The 22,538-nt window shown below is 36.6% G+C and overlaps 1 protein-coding gene across 2 annotated transcripts in view; it reads right to left on the bottom strand.

Moving 5' to 3' along the window:
• Window positions 1–564: 564 nt before the first annotated feature.
• The window catches only part of LOC149548281 (uncharacterized), a 154,196-nt gene continuing 132,222 nt past the window's right edge, over window positions 565–22,538 (bottom strand). For both annotated transcript variants that reach the window (XM_089792335.1, XM_089792336.1), the window contains exon 8: window positions 565–1,267. The gene's annotated coding sequence lies outside the window, so the exon portion shown is untranslated. The remainder of the gene's footprint in view (window positions 1,268–22,538) is intronic.

The raw sequence follows: 22,538 nt of genomic DNA, 5'->3' as shown, positions 1-22,538 counted from the left end.
AAATGTCAAGTACAGACCTGATCTTGATTTTATTTTTTTATTTTTATTTTTTAAGATTTCAATTGTAGAGGATGCAGCAATAGAACTAAGCTATAAGTTCTTATTTAAGCACTGCCCTTTTTAGGACTCACCATATACATTTTCATATTATATTTCCAAAAGTTTATAGTAGCTGCAAATACTAATTAAACCTGCAAAATCTATGCATGGACATTTGTAAACCAAGGAAAGTAGCAATGCTTACAAGCCATATATTTTTTACAGGCAGGAAGTTCTTGTAAGCAATTTTTACATCATAGAAGTCAACCAACCACATAGAATACTGCAAATCGTTCCAAGTTCAAGAAAAGCCGTTGAGAATGATATTGATTTAAACATCAATTAAGTTTCAGTTTGCTATGATTCACAGTAATATAATAGATGGCAGCCACAAATAATAATGTGACATGCTGCATAACTATTGAAAAGAACTTAAACCAAATGAAATTCTGCCCCACAAATCATAATTGAAACATCAAGCTGACCGATGAATGGACTTCAAGTTGCTTAATTACTCTTCTGGGATGGACTTCAAGTTGTCATATATAAACTGAATAATTATGGCATCCATTGTTTCAATACATACCTCAACAAGGACTAGCCTCTTGAAATGAGACTAAGTTCCAGTATAAGATTAATTGAATACTTCATTTGAAAGCTACCATAAATAGAACTTTCACAATTCAGGACGAAATGAATATGTTTGCATCTGTTTAAGGAAAGAAGACTCTTAATACAAATGCTCTTGAAATTATAGAGTACATTTTGGACAGGGCACAGTATTCATCAAACAGCATATTGTGAACTTTGTATAAAACACCAGAACAATTGTTACTGTGAAATGAGATCTGATCCATTCACATCCCATTATAAGAGATTTTGATAATGACAGATGGAAATTAAAAAATATGAATACTTGAGATGGATGGTAGACCCAACAATAATGAAATCTTTTTAGAACACAACCACCAACTAAAGTGGTAAGATTAATATAACTATGGGATGTACAACAGCTTTGCACTCACTCAGAGCAGCACGGGTAGTTTCACAATGCAATGAAGACAGTGAAATATGCCAGTAGTCATTTAAACATTTTTTCACAAGTTTGCCTTCAGCATGTAGCATTATAAGAGATGGAACAATCTGCATATAATTGACTTCTCACTGCTGCCTTGTTGCAAAGTAAACATTATAATGTTACAAAGTCAACACTGAAATTCCAGAAAATCTGCATCAGAAAGTCAAGGATACAGTACATGATTAAACACAAGAAAACCTTACATCACATCAACTATTTCAACTCAAGATCACAGCCTTCAATAGAAGCTCCTCGAATTTCATTAATTGCATCCCATATTTACAATATTAAGTCCAGACTATCATGCTTGTCAAGTTCATTTTCAAGTATAAAAAGATTTAAACTTGTTTAAAATAAATACAAGATGCAACTGGCAAACCAATTTCCATCATTTCGACATGGGTCTATCAGACCGACTAACCATGCATTACAAAGTCTGAGTTCTACACAGAACACCACATTCCACAAATTCATTCCTTTATACACATTATTTCGTAGTCTATAGAGATTAAGGAGGGTAACTTTAGCACGATTTTAGAAAACAATATTTAAAATTATTCAAGAAAGTATATAAACTCCCATTAGATCTTAGTTGTTCAAAACAAAAATTTTGGGAGTTCTGATAGAGAAAAATATTATTCTACAGAAATTGGGGATCACATACATTTTTTCTGACCAAATAATTTGTTAAAAGACATGGAGAAAAAAGGCAGTTGGCAAATATTGACCCCACGAACTTTCCCAAAAGGAAAAAGCACAGCACTCTTCTGAAGTTTTAAGATGTAATACATCAATATAACTTTTAGAAAGCCATCATCATAATATCAGAAGACACAGCTGCTTCTGTATGAAGTACTTTGCAAAAGCTTTTGCACATATGATTACATCTAAAGTCTATTCTGATCCTCCTATTAGAAATGTGTTTTTGTCCCGAGAGCACTAAGATGTGAATTGTAACAAGTTACAATTTAACTGCTTGATAAAATATTTGTGCAAATATTCAACGTCAAAGCTTAACTTTTAGAAAGCCAACATCATAATATCAGAAGACATAGCTGTTTCTGTATGAAGAACTCTGCAGAAGTTTCACATATATCTGAAGTCTTTTCTGATCCTCCTATTAGAATTATGCATTTTTGACTCAAGAATAAAAAGATGTGAATGTGTATGTGTGAGATTAGACCACAAAGATGTGAGTATTTATGGTTATATTGCTTGAAAGAGATTTTTTTTTAGCATTGATAGTTGATTTTAATAATCTCTCTTGGTTGCAGAAAGCAATAAGATGAGGATTATAGCTCCAGAGGGAGATGTTGAACTTAAAGGAAGATTTTAGCTTCAGAGGGAGGCTTTATAATTAAGAGGGAGTGTTTATGGAATCCCCTTTACTCTCATATATGCTTCTGATGCTTATGGTATTTGTAAAATTTGAGACTTAAATGGAACTAAGTCTTGTTTTTATACCTATTTCTATTCTTGTGTGAATAAATAAGATTGTAAGATCAGCTACGATAACTCTTTCACTATGCAATAGTGAACATCATGTTGAGAGAGTCCATGATGTCATCACGTTGAGAGATTCTATGATGGGAGTTGTATGTCATGTTGAGAGATTCCATGACAGTTCACGTTGAGAGAGTCCGTGAATAAAGGCTTCGCTGTGAGTCTTACAAATCTTTTCATGTTGAGTGATTCCATGAATATAATTAATTGTTACAAGTTTGTCATGTTGAGAGATTCCATGAATGTGATTAAATGTTACAAGGTTTCATGTTGAGCGATTCCATGAATGTGATTGATTGTTATTTGTAAATCTTATAAGATATATGGGATAAGATTTCATCATTAACATTTTGGTTGCAGTCTTGTGTGATTGTTCAGCTAAAGATATCTCTCTCACTAAAAGAGGGAGTGTTGAAGATAGTAGCTGCGATAGAAATCTTTATCTCTGGAAATATGAATGTTATTACCGTTATTGTTATGTTCAGCTAAAAAAGACACTTATATTTAAATTGTAATATTGAATGTAATGACATGTGTCATTCACATGCATTGAAGCATGAATATTCAAAAAGTTATTATTAATTATAGGAGTTATAGGAATCTCAAGCGACCTTTCGATTATCATGTGAAGAGTCTCTCCTATTGCTATATATTTGCATCATGCAAAGGATATTGTACACTTGAACTTTTATTATCAATAAAGATATATATTGTTGTGTGGCTGGGTTTTTCCCTTCATTCTCGAAGGGTTTTCCCAAAATATTTCTGGTGTTCTTTGTTTCACTTTTTTTTTTCTATTTTCTATTTTCTGGTGTTATTATCTTTGATTTCTGGGCTTTAGTTTCAACATGGTATCAGAGCCTAGTTTTGATAACAGTGCAATGAAAGAAAATTATGTATTGGTTATTCTCTCTAGTTCTGTCTTTTGCATACATGTAATATTGCATGTATGTAATGTATTATGATAAGGGTTTAATCCCTTTTGAGCGTTTTGATTATCAGATTGTGATTGTTATTTTAGTATGCATTTTTTATCTGTATGTCGGATAATTTTAATCTGATTCTGGATGTCTTTAGGTGGATTTGTTATTCATATTGTAATGTCTCCATTTTGGATGTTTTGAGTGGGATTTAGTGCATGAATTTCATCTTGTAATGCGTTGATTGAGTGCAATCTTTTGGATTTGTTGATCTCTTTTGAAAACCACCGGTTGCTATGTGATGAGAAGGAGAATCAAACCCATTAACATATTTGGAATAAATTTTTGTGTTGTTTGTTCAGAAGGGAGCAAAGGTTTTTGCTAAAGCCCCCTCTGTATTAAAGATTGAGGGTTTCTTGTCGAGAGAGTTTTATTTATTTTTATTTTGGGTCAGAAAGAAGCAAGGTTTTTGCTTAAACCCCATCTGGGTCGGAGATCGAGGGCTGATTTTGCAATCGGCAGGTGTGCAACGCAAATCTGTGCGGTGCAGAGGTTTGTGAGAGATTCGTGGTTTGCTTTTTGATATTTCTGCAGTCGGCGTTGAAGATTGAGATTTTCAACGAACCAATATGGCGGCTCCTACACAAGAAACTAAGTGCATCCTTTCTGCCGGAGACACTAGAAAATGGGTCGTGTGATCAGAGCGCAAAGGAAGGGAGCAGGTTCTGTCTTCAAGTCTCACACATCATAGGAAAGGACCTGCGCGCTTTTGTAGTTTGGACTATGGCGAACGAAATGGGTGTCTGAAGGGCATCGTTACTGAAAGTCGTTCATGACCCGAGTCATGGCGCTCCCCTCTGCCGCGTCAACTTTAGGCATCCCTTCCACTATAGGTAGCAGAAGGAGCTATTCATAGCTGTCGAAAGCATGTATACAGGCCAGTTTATCTCTTGTGGTAAGAAGGCCAATCTAACAGTGGGAGTGTTTAAGACTCGGAGGGAGCTTATGATTTTAAAGGTAAGTTTTTTAGTGTTATCTTTATAATGACTTTAATATTATTGTGATGTTAATATTTATTTTAATGCTATGAGATTTATAGGCATTAATCTAAATCTCTTTGTGTATGTGTGAGATTAGACCACAAAGATGTGAGTATTTATGGTTATATTGCTTGAAAGAGATTATTTTTAGCATTGACAGTTGATTTTAATAATCTCTCTTGGTTGCAGAAAGCAATAAGATGAGGATTATAGCTCCAAAGGGAGATGTTGAACTTTAAAGGAAGATTTTAGCTTCAGAGGGAGGCTTTATAATTAAGAGGGAGTGTTTATGGAATCCCCTTTACTCTCATATATGCTTCTGATGCTTATGGTATTTGTAAAATTTGAGACTTAAATGGAACTAAGTCTTGTTTTTATACCTATTTCTATTCTTGTGTGAATAAATAAGATTGTAAGATCAGCTACGATAACTCTTTCACTATGCAATAGTGAACATCATGTTGAGAGAATCCATGATGTCATCACATTGAGAGATTCCATGATGGGAGTTGTATGTCATGTTGAGAGATTGCATGACAGTTCACGTTGGGAGAGTCCGTGAATAAAGGCTTCGCTGTGAGATTTACAAATCTTTTCATGTTGAGTGATTCCATGAATATAATTAATTGTTACAAGTTTTTCATGTTGAGAGATTCCATGAATGTGATTAAATGTTACAAGGTTTCATGTTGAGCGATTTTATGAATGTGATTGATTGTTATTCATGAATCTTATAGGATATATGGGATAAGATTTCATCATTAACATTTTGGTTGCAGTCTTGTGTGATTGTTCAGCTAAAGATCTCTCTCTCACTAAGAGGGAGTGTTGAAGATAGTAGCTGCGATAGAGATCTTTATCTCTAGAAATATGAATGTTATTACCGTTATTGTTACGTTCAGCTGAAAAGGTCACTTATATTTAAATTGAAATATTGAATGTAATGACATGTGTCTTTCACATGCATTGAGGCATGAATATTCAAAGAGTTATTATTAATTATAGGAGTTATAGGAATCTCAAGAGACCTTTCGGTTATCATGTGAAGAGTCTCTCCTATTGCTATATATTTGCATCATGCAAAGGATATTGTACACTTGAACTTTTATTATCAATAAAGATATATTTTGTTGTGTGGCTGGGTTTTTCCCTTCATTCTCTAAAGATTTTCCCAAGATATTTCTGATGTTCTTTGTTTCACTTTTCTTTTTCTATTTGCTGGTTATTATCTTTGATTTCTGGGCTATAGTTTCAACACCCACGATATTTGCTTTGACAAAAAGAATTTATTTTTTGTAAGTGATTTTATTTTCAAAACCCAAAATTGTCCCAAGGTGCAGTGACAGCAAACCATCTAGGGATGGATGGGGGATGTTTCAGCATCCCCTAGTTGTTTTGGGCACAGCTAAACGACCCCAAATGGCTAAGGGCATTTCCTAGAATTTCTAGTGATTTTTGGCAATTGGGCAAGGCTGGGGGACAATTTCTCCCCAAAACTAGGAGGGGACGTGGATGCGTCCCTGTGTATCCTTGAACTCCAATGGTTATAGTTAACAAGGACAACTCATGGGGAATGTGTCCAGATTACAAGCTCAACAAGATCACTCTTAAAGATGAGTTTTCTACTCCTATGGATGGATTATTTGATGAATTGAAGACTTACTTTTCTTTTGTAAATTAGTATTAAATTTAGGTTATTGTCCAATTCAACTAAAGGAAGAGGATGTACATAAAACTACTTTTAAATCACATGAAGCTAATATGAATTCTTAGGTCTGTCATTTGGTAACAATATTTCTCAATCAACTTTTCAAATTTACATGAATTCGGCATTTTATATAATCCAAAAATTGGTGTTGGTATTCTTTCATGACATCATCAGGTATAGTAAAACATTCAATGATGAAGAATTCATACAAAATCTTCTAGAGTTACTATGCACAAAGGGAAATGTTTTTCTAAAGGGATTGACAATGTTATGATTCTAACATTCCATATTCCTTAGTGTGATAACGATAAGCAATTGTATTTATGAATATAGATGGCTCTTATTCTAAGTACTTATCTAAGCAGTAAGCACACAACCAACAACCATTGACGTTGAAGAGTAGTTTTTACACCAAATGTTGCAAAAGAGGACAAGAAGAATGTCATCGTACGAGACGCGCTACAAAGGTTTTAGTCATGCAAACAAAGTGCACACTCAACCTTACTCCTTTGGTTTCAACATAGACAAGCTATATGTAACTCATCAATGCATATTCGGGCATGGCATTTCACCCGTGCAACCTTGTGATGTAGAAATATCACAAATTTATGGCATCTATCTTGGCAAATCATACTTGTGTTATCAAGATGCTAACCATGAAGCTAGACATGGTATTGGTCCATAAACATCGACAATCATCTTTATCACCTAAGTAAGTCCCCTTCAAATAACATTTCATTAGTAGCTACAAAGCAATGCATAAATCTTCTCTACCATGGATAAAAGTTTGTTATTCATGATCAACCCAGAGTTAGTGCAAACACTACAAATTAATGTACTCTTGCAGCTCGATACATTGAATCCATTGCTGACAATTAACTAAGCTCAAAGCAATTAGCGTTGAATCCATTTCATTAGTTAAGTTCAAACTAGTTAATAACATCAGGCTTTGTACTAAAGTCTTCTGTTCAACCTTGTCATAACTAGCATGCAAATTAGCAATTTAGTTCTTAGAATCATATGAAATCCTATTTTCTTGTTCATTTGAAGTCTTGTTTGGCCTAGATTTTTGGTATCTATTTTAGTTAGTAGGAAGCTGTTGTGCTTGTGCATTTACACTAGTTTATTTCATTCTTAATATTTTAAAATATTTCTTGTGAGGTAAGAGCTGTCATCAGTCGTGTGCTTGTACCCAAGGCCAAAAAAACAAGGGGATAGTAATTGCCATTTACACAAACCCACCCAAAAAGAATGTGTAGTGTGTATAACTGTATATTTTGTTTATAGCTTATTGTCTCAGGAAGTTTTACATCTCAGTGAGTTGAATTCACCTTATAATTTGAAACTCAAAAGAAACATATTAAAATGTTATCTCAAAAGAGACAAATTAAAATGCAAACATGTTCATGGTTTCCCACAAGTGACAATGATGAGACCAAAGCACTTAACATTGGCAAAATCTTCTTCCAACGTGCTAGCATAAATTTTGTGCTTCCTCCTTTATTTGTATCCGAAAGGCATCCCAACTTTGTTAGTCATGTCACACTTACTAGGAGATAATCAATTCCATCCTCAAACTAATGGATAGAGAAAAATGTTAAATTCAATAGTTGTATTAATGCTGTAATATTAATGCCCATCCTCCCACTTGGTATGATAACCTAGCATACACTTGACATGCTTACAACATGAATACTCACAATTTTATAGGGAAAAGTCTAAACATGTTACTAGTATGAATTTTTAGCACCTCTTGGCATTACCTTCGGACCTAAAGTTCCTGAAGCTAGTGTAAAGGGCAAAGAAGAGGGCAAAGAACAGAAACCCCTCCAACATATTTGAAAAATGTGTCACCAAGCTCAATAGAATTTAACACACGAGCAAAACATCTGGAAGATATGTCATAATATAAATCAAGTGCCAAACAATTTTAGATTGGCAGCAATGTTTGGTCACACCACTAGAAAGAGTAATTCTAAGGTCTTCACACAAGTTCAAAACATTGCAATGCGGTTCATGTACCATACTTACTCCAGATGAGAAAGCATTCATCCTAGATGTCTTGTATTAAGTGTTAAACTTCTCAAAACAAGTACGCCAAACCTCCTCAAGCTTTTGCAATCCAGCATCCAACAGAGTTGGACCTTGAACTCGAGTCCAACAAAGAATGACGAGCTCACTGAAATTACATCAACTTGAACTCACTACAGCATTCATGGATTGTTCTAAGTTTTAAATAAGGGGTAGTGTGCTGATTAGAAAACAGGTATATATTTTAGTAATCCCCAAATTCAGTTTCCATAACAGGATATTCACACAAGGGGGATCGTTGATATTCAAGAGCTCCCAAAAATGAAGAGTAAACTTGACACCTTACGATGACTGTGCCATCAAAACATTAAGCTCGAAACATCACAACCAACACTTTATCTTCCTACACAGCAATGGCCAAGGAAGCACAAAACAATTGGAAATCAAACAGGATTTTGTAACTATCCATCCCTGTAACTGATTGAAATACATTCTATTGATCTCTTGACATACGAACAAGTAGTTGTGTGTTGACTACTCGAAAAATTCATCCTCTATGCACACTCTCAACGCCCTCATGGAATCTGCCCCCAGAACTGTGTCTTGAAATCAACGGTGTAGTCATATATCATATCTTGCTACCACAGAAAAAAGAGTTTTGTTCTGCTATCCAGTGTCTCTATTACATGTGAGATGGCACTCCTACATTTGTTCAGTAAATTTCACTATATGATTAACATAAATACAGATTAGATAAGTGGGTCTGTGCCTCTTAATTAGTTTGTGATTAACATCCATGCAATTCTCGTCATTAACAAGCATCAAATAGTGTTTTCAATTTAGCCAATGAATTCTTGAGTACTCATTTTCTCTACCAAGGACATCACGGAATGTTTTGGCTCCAATCGTCGCATCTTTAGAGGCCAATTGTCATCTTCTTTCTGCCAGACAAACAATCAGCTCTGTACTATCTGTGTCCTTCTGAATAGCTGAGCATGCAAGAGAAGCTTGTCTGACATAACTTGTGTTAGTTAGTTGAATGGATAATTGATGTATTTCAAATTCTGAAACTAGAATTCGGCTAAATTAAATGCCAGGTATGATCTTTTCACCGGAAGCAGGCTGAATTTAGTACTTGTCTAGTTCTTTCTTGACTGCTAATTCTTATCAAAATTCAAATACCCTGAGATAGACTGATCTTAAGCTGCTATATCTAGTCTGCCAACCTATATATGCCTAGTGTCTGAACTCTTGAAAGATCCCAAAAGGATCCTTTCACTGAACTTCTGTAAATTTTAATTAAAATAATAGATTTTATTGTGCTTTTCTTGTGGTCTTAGAGAATTAGACAGGAGTTGCAGAAAGATTATTTCTTCTTCTTCTTTTTTTGTATTTTCCAGATATAAGTAAAACAATAATTAACAACAGCAGCAAATAATATAATATTAAGTCAACCAGAAAAGCTACAAATCATACTAGGCAAGATATGTAATCAGTATGCCAGCAAAGGTGTTTACAAACAAAGAATGAAGATGTCAGCTGTAAGAATGGACCAGCCACACACCAAAAGGGTAGAGATGGCAGATGTAAGCCAACCAACAAATCACGCACCCGCTGAAAGGCAGCCGTATGGCTGCTATAGTAACGCCAAGGTAGCAAGAAGATCTCAACATGCCAAACAAGACCCTCAACGTGCAATGCACAAGCACCCCCAAATGCTGAACTTAACAATCTTTGTCAACCACTGAAACAATATTGTAGAATGTTGCTGAAACCATCTATTGGGGTTTCCGTCCTAATAGCCAGGCTCTAGGGTTTGCATCCCAGTCCTCTAGAATCACTCCTCAAAACAAAATCGCAAATACCAAGGATGAAGATGTAAAAGTTAATGAAAGAATGAGCCAACATCTCCTTTTATCTCCCTCTCAAAGCCAATCGAACCCTAAAGGGAGAATATGCCTTTCCCTTTATTATAAAATGGCATCTTCTCAATTATAAAGACCTTTATGTATAAAAAAAATAGCCCTTCCTCAAATAACATAACTCTAGGTGCCCGAAGGCCTCCATTGATGAAAATAAGTTATAATAATTCAAGATGTTTCCAACGAGCTATAACACATAGGCCTGCCTGACCAAATGAAGCCAAAATCGCCTTATTACCCCAATTAGCTATATAAACAACTTTATTTTAATTTATTTAAACGTAAACTTAGGAAATATTAAAAATATTTCATTTTATTCAATTGGAAAGCCAAACCAACCAAATAATCAGTGAACGGGTCCTGTCACCTACCTGTGACTAATGTCGGGCAATGTGAGCCAACTGGCAATCCCATCCCTAAAAACTAGGGATGCTCCTAGAAACTAGTGAATATACCCTGTAACCCTGAAACTGAAACTGTATACTAGTCCCAAGTAGCCTCAAATCTGATCACTGCCACAACCTCCTAAATTTTAGGAAAATCCCTAAAATTAAGAAACTACCTCAACTGGCTCTCAAACTGACTATAGAACCAACTCTGGTCACTGAGTATCTAGTATAAGTCTCTATCCACCACTGCTATCCTACGAGACTCCAATAATAGGCCAACTCTCATGACTCTGCTAGTCAAACTAGAGAGGGGACATGACAGTCCTCTCCTCTCGAAGATCCTTGCCCACAAGCAACTGCAACGCTAGATGTTGCAAAATGGACTCACCCTCCCAGGTGGCGTCCTCTATGGGCAGACCTCTCCAACTCACCAAGTATTCCAAGTCACCCTACTCCTCAATTGTGTAAAGATTCTGCAACTTCTTTAAATCAGACTTTTATTTGCTTCCGTGAATGCTGATAATGGTCTTCTAAGTTCTGAATATTGATGAAGTTTATACTTATAATCTTGATCTGAGAATTATATATATATGCAAGTAGAACAGTATGATAATTTTCCTGAGGAAATAGCCTTAGAGTGAAATGTTGAAGAACACTTAATATCTTTGATTCTAATACAAGAAGGAATAGTTGATTTTTGATCTGATATTAGAGAATATCTCAGCATTATTGATTACTGAATAATGATGCTTGCAGGAGCAGATTGAATATGTTTGTGTGTCCTTCAAATCTGCATCATTATCCCTCTAAATATCTAGACAAGGAGACATGACCCTTAAAGACCATGTGCCTTCCCTTAATCGATTTGTATGTCTCTTCCTAAAGCCAGTGATATACAAACTAATCTAGTGTTAATTAGTGACTAACACATTGTGTTAGTTTACTTATTTAAAATCACAATTATTCAGTAAAGTCGCCAACTAGATGGAAGAGAAGGGAACACATACAAAAGGCCATTCATGGATACTTAGGACTGAGAAGAATACGAGCCGTCTGCACTTTCAGACCTGGTGATTATCAGGTTATTAAATTTAACACTCCCTCTTAACTTGATAATCACACAAAGAGAGATATCATATCTAGCAACATCTATATAGATGAATAAGCAAGAATCAATACACTATATCTATCTGAATCTTCTTAGTATGTGATATCATTAGGAGCACATAACACAATGTCATATCACTAAATCTGTGATATGACAAATCACTGCTACTAGTGATAAGTTATAGGATAAATCTAAAACGTAATTCAATCTCTTCATTTATCTCAGTTGTGATTCATAGAAACTAGTATTTCTAAATCACAACAAGATCCTGAGTTTAAGATCTACCAGAGTACCGGATAAACCCGAAGAATACTAAGATTCTTCCTTATCCAATTTGTGACCCATGAACATAGCAATGTCAACATCACAATACGATCTAAAACTCATCTAGTCTTATAGTAAAACTCTATTGTTTAGTACATTATCTAAGAGATCGTCATCTCTCATAATGCCTTTTATACAAGTGATCATTATTTTAGAGATCGTCACCTCTTTTAAATAATGAACACAAATGGTGAAGCCCATAACAGTCAATAGCCTGACAAAATAAAATTATTTTATTAATAATCAAAAGATTACAAATTGATTACAACTCAACCATACTGAGTCTCCTCTTGAAATGTTTTATCTTCACTCTAGATAGTGGTTTGGTGAGCATGTATGTTGTCTAATCTACAGTGCAAATGTATTCCAATTTAACAAAATTCTTGTCTACCTTATCTCTTACATAATGGTAAGGAATCTCAATATGCTTGGACCTGTCATGGAAAACTGGATTCACTGAGAGTTTGATGGAACTCTGATTATCACAATGAATAATCGTAGGATTCATGGCTTGCCCAAATAATCCCACAAGTAACTTCCTCAGCTAGACTACTTCTCGAGAGGCCATCGTTGCTACAAGGTATTCGGCTTCTATGGAGCTCTGAGCTACTAAAGATTGTTTTTTGCATATCCAAGATATCATCGCTGATCCTAAACTGAAATAGCATCCTGAAGTACTTTTCCTATCTTTAACATTTCCACCCCAATCTAAATCAATAAATCCATGTAAGTCTAAAGCAACTTTCTCGTATTTGAGTCCAAGATTAAGAGTGCCTTGTAAGTATCTCATAATGTGTTTAACCACGACTAGGTGAATCTCCTTCGGTTTCACACATAAATTGACTTAAGGCATTAACCGCATAGCAAATATCTGGTCTTGTATTTACTAAGTACATAAGGGACCCAATCATCTGTCTGTATAGAGTAGAATCTATGGAAGGTGATTCTGCTACTGCTTCCTTAAGTTTATGTAGATTAGTCTCCATTGGAGAAGACATAGGTTTGCACTTCCACATTCCAAATCTCTTTAAAATGTCTAATGTATACTTCCCTTGATTTAGTATGATACTGTTAGAATTCTGTCGTACTTCTAGTCCTAGGAAGTAATGAAGGAGAAACAAATCTTTCGTCTCAAATTCTCTAGTTAGATCTTTCTTGCACTGATCTATGAGATGATCATCACCTATTAGTAGTAAATCATCAACATACAGTATCAGAATTACCATATCATTTTTATCTCTTTTATAATATAAATTGGGATCGGCTTCATTCTTGGAGAATCCTAAGCCGGTGAGATACTTATCAATTCTTTCATACCAGGCCCTGGGAGCCTGTTTAAGCCCATAGAGAGCTTTCTTGAGCCTACAAAAAAAGCATTAGGGTCATGAGTTTCAAATGCTTTAGGTTGCTCCAGATATACTTCCTCTGAAATTTTTCCATTTAGGAATGTTTTTACGTCCATCTGATGTACCTTCCATCCCTTTGATGTGGCAATTGCTAAGACTGCTCTTACGGAGGTTTCTTCATAATCAATTCCTTCTTTCTGAGAAAATCCTCTGGCTACAAATCTGGCTTTATACTTCTCAATACTACCGTCAGCAATATGCTTTATTTTAAATATCCACTTCAAAGAAACAACAGATTTTCCTTTAGGCCTTGGAACAATTTCCCAAACATCATTTTTCATAATAGACTGGTATTCTTCTGTCATGGTTTCTTTCCAAGCTGTACGTTTAATAGCATCAAAAGGATTGGTAAGTTCTATTTTGGATAAATCACTCATGTTTGTTGTATAACTAGAGAATCTTTTAGGTCTTTTGCTTTCTCTGACTGTTTCGGAAGGTGCAGCAAAGTCTTGAGCTGCTTCAATTGTTTTAATGGCCCAAAGTGATCTTTTCTTTGAATTTTCTTCAAGATTCATATTTTGAATTTCATCTTCTATTTCTTCTAAGTTCTCCCTCTAGGACCCAAATTCACTATTTCTTTCAGAACTAGGTAAAGGAGAAGGTTCATCAGAACTTATGGCTCTTTTGAATGCAAGATCTTCTTCAAAGATTACATCCTTACTAAGTTCAATATTTTTCTATCCAAGTATGAAAATCCTATATGCCTTAGATGTTTCACTCTACCCTACAAAAATACCTTTCCTCCCAAAGGGTTCTAACTTGGTTCTCTTTTCTTTTGGAACATGGATATATACAGGACACCCAAAAATTCTAAGATGACTTATATTGGATTTTACTTTAGTAAATACTTTTTTAGGGGTTCTATCTTTAAGATAGGAGTTAGGGCTTCTGTTTTGAATATATACAGCAATACAAGAGGCTTCTGCCAAAGATAGTATTCTAGATTTTGGTCAAAAATCATATCTCTAGCAGCTTCTATAATTGTATTATTCTTTCTTTGTGCTACCCTATTTTGTTTTGGATTATAAGGAACAGTGTACTCCCTATTAATCCCTGATTCTTTACAAAACCTTTTAAACAAATTTGAGGCATATTCTCCTCCGTTATCAGTTCTAAGGGTTTTAATTATATGCCATGAAAAGTTTTCAGTTAATGTTTTGAATTCTTTAAACCTTTGTAAGATTTCTTCTGATTCCTTGCATTTTAAAAAGTAAATCCATGTTTTCCTAGAGAAGTCATCTATGAACAAGACATAATACCAGAATCCTTCAAGAGAAGGAACAAACATAGGTCCACATAAATCTGAATGAATTAATTCTAGTACATTATTTGTTTTCTTAGTACTACCATGAAAGGAACTTCTGGTGTTCTTACCTAGAGCACACCCTTTGCAAATACTTGGGTGGTCTTTATTTAGTATAGGTAATCCGGTAACCATCTCCATAGTTGATAAAGTTTTGAAATTTAGATGCCCTAATCTTTTGTGCCATTTTTCATTTATATCTGCAGCTTCATGAACTAAGGCTTGAATAGATCGACTAGATTTGGTATTAAATTCATACAAATATCCTTTTCTTTGACCAATTAACTTTGCTTTCTTGATGAAGGAGTTCTTAGCCCAAGTTAATACTTTGCCATCCACGAATGCAACATTGTGCCCATCATCTTCAAGTGTTGTAATTGAGATTAGGTTTCTTTTAATTCCTAGTACATAGAGTACACCTTTAAGAAGAAGAGTATTTCCTGATTTTAGTTTCGAAGCACAATTTCCAATTCCTTCAACAGAGTGTGCTGAGTTATCACCAATGGTAACTTCACCGTTAACCTTCTCTGATAAAGAATCTAGAGATTCTCTGTATCCTGTTATATGTCTAGAAGATCCACTATCAATTACATATGCTTTATTTGAAATTTCATTTGATAGAGAGGAATACAAAACACGATTCTCAAGATCATAAGTATCTTCTTCTCTAATAACATTTGTACAATTTGCTTGTCGTTTGGAATTTTTAGGACAATTAGATCTATAATGTCCAAATCTTTCACATTTGAAACACTTTATTTTAGATAGATCTTTCTTGGGTTTTCCATTCTTTTGATTTCCTTTTTTCTTCTTGAAATGCTTCTTCTTGCCCTTATAGGAGTTTGTATTAAGAACGTGAAGTTCGTCATCTTCTGCTTTTGGTTTCCCTCTTTTCTTTAGTTTTCTAGATTCCTCTTGAAGATAATCGTTTTTGAGTCTGTTAAAGTCCGGAAGATTATCTCTGGCACTTATTCCTTGTGCAAATGTCTCCCATGAATCTGGCAATCCATCTATAGCAATAAGCATTAATTATGTGTCACTAATGGTGGTTCCTATGCTTGATAGTTCATCTCTAATGCCAGAAACTATTAGGTAGTAAGAATTTATCGATTCTCCTTTCTTTATCTGAATGTGATTCAATTGCCTTTTTAGTGCGAGAACCCTAGTTGCATTGTTTACTTCATATGCATTTCATAATTCATTCATCATATCAAAAAGGCAGTTTGATGTTTTATAAGCATAGGTACGATATCATTTTTCACTCCATCTAAGATGATTTGAATAGCTTTTCTATTTCCTCTACTCCAAATAGATTTGTGAGGTTCAACCGGAGGTTGTTTGGATGCTCCATCAACAAATTGTTTTACATCATTCTCTTCAAGAATCATCATGATTCTGAATTTCCAGGCATCGAAGTGCTCTTTCCCATCAAACCTGTCCTCAAATCTAATTGTGTATGCCATTGAAAATAGAAGATAGTTGCGAGATATATATAGTCTGATAATTGAATTTTGCAGAGCCTAGAGTCGACAACCTGGCTCTGATACCATGTAAAGATTCTGCAACTTCTTTAAATCAGACTTTTATTTGCTTCCTTGAATGTTGATAATCGTCTTCTAAGTTCTGAATATTGATGAAGTTTATACTTATAATCCTGATCTGAGAATTATATATATCTGCAAGTAGAATAGTATGATAATTTCTTGAGGAAATAGCCTTAGAGTGAAATGTTAAAGAACCCTTAATATCTTTGATTCTGATACAAGAAGGAATAGTCGATTTTTTATCTGATAGTAGAGAATATCTCAGCACTATCGATTACTGAATAATGATGCTTGGAGGAGCAAACTGAATATGTTTGTGTGTCCTTCAAATCTGCATCATTATCCCTCTAAGTATCTAGACAAGGAGACATGACCCTTAAAGACCATGTCCCTTCCTTTAATTGGTTTGTATGTCTCTTCCTAAAGCCGACGATATACAAACTAATCTAGTGTTAATTAGTGACTAACACATTGTGTTAGTTTACTTATTTAAAATCACAATTATTCAGTAAAGTCGCCGCCTAGATGGAAGAGGAGGGAACACATACAAAAGGCCATTCGTGGATACTTAGGACTGAGAAGAATATGTGCGGTCTGCAATTTTAGGCCTGGTGATTATCAGGTTATTAAATTTAACAAATTGTCTCTCCTTGACCTCCTGAATCTCCTCAGGGACCAAAGTCAATTTACCCTCTTCATCCAAAGGAGGTAAATTGTGTGATGTTGTAATATGTTGCCCCAGTGCCTTCTTCAAGCATGACACGTGGAACACATTATGAACCCTACTATCTGGTGGTAACTTGATCTCATAGGCCACCTCTCCAACTCGCCTAAGTACTCTGTAAGGTCCATAAAAACGAGGCTTGAGCTTTTCACTTCCTCTTTTAAGAGTGCTCTGTCTATAAGGCTATAGATGAAGGAAAATCATGTCACCCACCTCAAATGCTCTCTCCATCTTGTGCCAATCAGCGTACATCTTCTGCTGATTATGAGCATGCTGCAAGTTCTCCCTGAGAGATCTCATGATATCTTAGTGCTCCTGTAACCAATCCTGTGCCAAGGGAACTCTGTTGTCGCTGAGAGCCATATCAACAAAAGATAATGCCTCATAGTCATAAAGAGCTCTAAAGGGAGTCATGTTTATGGACATGTGGTGCGTAGTATTATAACAATATTCACCCAAATACAGCCAACGCACCCATGCCTTCTACTGCCCTGACACATAGTTGTGCAAATACTCCCCCACCCACTTATTAACTACCTCAATCTATCCATCCGTCTAAGGGATGGTAGCTAGTGTTGGGGGTCAACTTTGTGCATGCTAGCCTGAAAAGTTCTTGCCAGAAGGAACTTGTGAACCTTCTGTCCCTATCACTCACTATGGTCTTGGAGAGACCATGGAGTATAAATATCTCTCTGAAAAACAACTCAGCTATCTGTGAAGCTGTGAAGTCCGCTGCAATAGGAAAGAAGTGGGTATACTTAGTCAACCTGTCCACCACAACATAAATACAGTCCTTCTCTTGAACTCAAGGAAGACCTGTAATGAAGTCCATAGATATCCCTGTCCATTTCTGCTCCAGTATAGGTAGAGGTTGCAACAATCCAATTGGAAAAGTATGCTCTAACTTGTTCTACTGACAAAGACATCATCCTTGAGACCCTTCCAAGAGAATCTCTCCCGTATCGCCCTATAGGTCTTACCATAACCCGGATGTCCTATTGTAGGAGTATCATTGCAAGCATGCAAAACGTGCCCCTTCAACTATGATTCAGGAACAAAATAGACCCTGCCCTTGTAGTAGATGACATCATCCACTACACTATATTTGTCATCCTGTGTCAACCCATTCATGATCTCACAAGCATGTTGATTCTTGGAATACTCAACTAAAAGCTGAGCCTTCCAATCTGCTGAAATATTGCTCAATGAACATAGGGCAGCAAGGGACGGCTTCCTGGAAAGTGCATCAGCAATAGTATTGTTCTTCCCCTTGATGAACTCTATGTCAAAATCATACGCCTGCACCTTGCTAACTTACTTCTGTTGCCTATCATTAAGCTCTATCTGATCAAGGAAATATTTCAGACTATTATGGTCTGTCTTCGCCACAAATTTGTTGCCAACAAGATACTATCTGACTTTGGCTAATGCATGCATAATAGCCAACATTTCCTTGTCATATGTGGAATACAACCTCTCATCATCCCCAAGCTTCCTACTCTTGTAGGCAATGGGGTGTCTATTCTGCATCAACACCACCCCTATGCCTTTACCTGAAGCATCACACTCAAGTACAAATGGCTGTGAGAAATCAGGGAGTGTCAAGACTGGACAAGTGCTCATAACCTCCTTGAGTCTCTCAAAGACTCCCTGTGCAGGCTTTGTCCATCGAAAGGCTCCCTTCTTCGTGAGATCTATTAAAGGTGTTGCTAACTAAGAGAATCCCCTTAGAAACCCCCTATAATAGGCACATAAACCAAGGAACCCATGCTACTCAGTAATGTTCTTGGGGGAGGGCCAATCGTGAATCGCCTGAATCTTCTCCTCATGCACTTTCACTCCCTCTGCACTAATCACGTAACCCAAGTATAAAACCTCTCTAAGTCCAAATTCACATTTGGACAACTTAGCAAATAGAGACTAACTCTCCATGATGCTAAGCGCCTCCTCAATGTGTCTGAGATGATCCTCCCATGTCTAGCTGTAAATCAATGTCATCAAAAAATACCAAAACCGATTTCCTCAACTTCTTGTTGAAGATGTGGTTCATACAGGATTGGAAGGTGGCAGGTGCATAAGTGAGACCAAAAGGCATCACCAGAAACTCAAAGTGCCCATAGTGACAATGGAAAGCAGTCCTATGCACGTCCTCATCCCGCACACGAATCTGATGATAGCCTAAATGGAGATCAATCTTCGAGAAGTAGATAACTCCATGTAGCTCACCTAACAACTCATCAATGCGTAGAATGGGGTATCTATTCTTGATTGTCTTTTTGTTCAAGGCTTTGTAATCAAAACACATCCACAAAGTTTCATCCTTCTTAACAAGCACCAAAAAAGAAGCAAACGGGCTAGAGCTAGGGAGAATGAATCCCATATCTAGTAACTCATGGATGGTCCTCTCAATCTCACCCTTGTATGCTCTAGGATGACAATATGGGGTAGTAATCACGGGCTTAGCCCCATCCTCCATCTCTATCCCATGCTTGAAACCTCTATTAGGAGGTACAAAAGAAGGTATGTCACCAAAGACATGACCATGTCGATCCATCACTGACTGTATGTCTACATGAAAGTCCCTACCATCCTAAGATGTAGGTATTTTGGACTTCACAAAACGTGTAGCCCAAAGTATGTCATCATGACAAATGATAGTCTTCATCCTGTGGGAAGTTACCTCCTTAGGACCACCATTTGAAGCCACCCTCGAGAGAGTAGTCTTCCTTCCAAAAAGAAACTCAATTTGCATGCGGTGGTGGTCAATGATGTATCACCCAATACCCTGTAACCACTACATGCCCAAAACTACATCATAATCCTCCAGCAATAAGGCACAAAAATCATCTATCAAAGTATAGTCCCCCATCTGGATGCTAAGCTGAGGAATCCTCCGAGTACAGCTCAATTCGACACCATTTGCAACCTTCACTCCAAAACCAACAAACTCCTCGAACTGAAACCCATGCTTAACAACTAGCTTCTGGTCAATAAAGTTGTGTGTGGCACCTGTGTCTACTAAGCTCATAACCTAATGGCCTCTCAATGTACCTTTCAAATGAAAGACATGAAATCTGGGATAACTAGAGAGAGTAGCCATAGTCACTTTAGCTGATGCCAAAGGCTCCAAAATGTCTAGCTCTAACTGTGGGTGTTCCTGCTCAACCTCCTCCGGACTATCCTCGGTATCAGTATCAAGTATCTCCTCATCGCCTATCTCAGATGTCACCTCTATCAAATGAACCTAGCCTTTACCAAGGCAACGATGTTCAGGCTCCTTACAGGATATTGATTAATTTAGCACATTGATAGGTGGTCATATTCTCCTTATCAAACCCCTTGTTAATTTATGTTAATGGAGATAAAGAAAAAAATTGTTATAATATTTCATTCACCAACATATGAAAAGTCTATATATAGTTTCAATTTTTTCACTAAAGAATAAGTGTAGTCCAATGAAAAGTCTTCTTCCTCCTCAGCTCATTCCTTGTCTCCTGATCCATCCTGGGTGGGCTAAAAGGTGGTCCCCCTCTGCCCTGGGAAGTGTTGGCCTTCTGGTGAGGCCGAGAATCCCTAAAAGGTTTCTTATTTGCCTGATAAGGAATAGGAGGGGTGTCCAATCTAAATGTAACACCAATGGGCTCCTTGAGGGTGGTTGGCCTGAATGCTCATACTAGTCCCTTTAGCCTGTCTTGCAAACCCTCTATGAACAACATCACACAACGACTATGAGACATGTCCGGGACCATTACTACAATACACTGGAACTCTTTCACAAAAGACTCCATGTTTCCCGTTTGCCTAATATGTGTCAACTCCCGATAGTAAAGCTTTGTGTCTTTACGATCAAACCTAGCAATGAGCCGCTTAATGAATTCAGCATAGGAGTGAACCATGGTGTGATCCTAGGTGACCAATCCATGGTGCCACCAATCATAGGCAACCCCATCTAAATGCAAAACGGCAAACTGTATAGTCTCTCTCTTAGGCATAGGTCTCAATGATAAATAGATATCCAGCTTATGCACCCAAGCTCATGCACTCATATCACCCATGTCATCATTGGTAGCCAGTATGATCTTCCCAGTGGCTCTATTGAGGTCGTCGTTCTGTTGTGGTCTACAACCCATGTCTCCTTTAAACCTAGTGTTATCTTTATGCTGTGCACAATACTGTGGAAAAGGAAAAACATCCCTAACCTCTGGGGGTAGAGCTCTCCAGTCAGCTATAGCTACTAAGACTGAATCTTGGAATCCAACCTCAAGTGGCTCTACTTGTGTCGGCTACTCAACTTGCCCAAACTAAGGCAATAATGGTCTATCCAAAGGAGGAATACGTCGACGTTCGTAACTATGGGAATCAAGGGAGCTCTCTGCTGACACATGGGATCGATGATTGCGCTAGCTTCCCGCAACAAAAACCGACCTACTCCTTCCTTGTCTTTCTTGTCTACCTCCACGCCTATCCAATTCCATCCGCTCTAGGGTATTCTGTAGTCTATCCAGTGTCTAGACTCCTAGGCTGCGAAACAATCAAAGTTCTCATGAACTCTCTCTCCTTTGCCTATGTAAGCATGTCGTCACTAGCAACACTCTATGCCTCACCCATAGCTAGTGTCTCTGCGTCTCTAGCGGCCTCTTCTCACCACTGGTTTCTCCTGCGCTCATAAAACTTGTGTATTTCTCCACAGGATGCATAGAAGATAGATAAAAATAGATGCCAAATGCTTAAATGAATTATCAAACCCTTTTCTATAACCTGTTGTGATAGTTTCACCGAAACCCTATAGGCTGGCAGGATTCAAGCTCTGATACCACTGAAAGATCCCAAAAGGATCCTTTCACTAAACTTTTGTAAATTTTAATTAAAATAATAGATTTTCTTGTGCTTTCCTTTTGGTCATAGAGAATTAGAAAAAAGTTGGAGAAAGATTATTTATTCCTTTTTTTTGTATTTTCTAGATATAAGTAAAACAATAATTAACAACAGCAACAAATAATATAATATTCAGTCAACCAGGATAGCTACAAATCGTACCAGGCAAGATATGTAATCAATATGCTAGCAAAGATGTTTACAAAGAAAGAATGAAGATGCCAGCTGCAAGAATGGACCAGCCATCCACCAAAAGGGTAGAGATGGCTAACGTAAGCCAACCAACAAATCACGTGCCCGCTGAAAGGCAGTCGTACGACTGCTATAGTCACACCAAGGTAGCAAAAAGATCCCAACATGCCAAAGAAGACCCTCAACGTGCAATGCACAAGCATCCCCAAACGTTGAACTTAACAATCTTTGTCAACCATTGAAACAATATTGTAGAATGTTGTTAAAACCATCTATTGGGTTTTGTCCCAATAGCCAAGCTCTAGGGTTTGTATCCCACTCCTCTAGAATCGCTCTTCAAGGAAAAATTGCAAATACCAAGAATGAAGATGTAAAAGATAATGAAAGAATGAGCCAACATCTCCTTTTATCTCCCTCTCAAAGACAATCAAA

This window comes from Cupressus sempervirens, chromosome 7 (genome assembly GCF_028749045.1).
Source record: "Cupressus sempervirens isolate cs-2001-9-10 chromosome 7, ASM2874904v1, whole genome shotgun sequence".
In the NCBI taxonomy this organism is placed as follows: Eukaryota; Viridiplantae; Streptophyta; class Pinopsida; order Cupressales; family Cupressaceae; genus Cupressus; species Cupressus sempervirens.
Note: the sequence above shows the minus strand (reverse complement) of the source record. Positions and strands in the feature narration are given on the sequence as shown.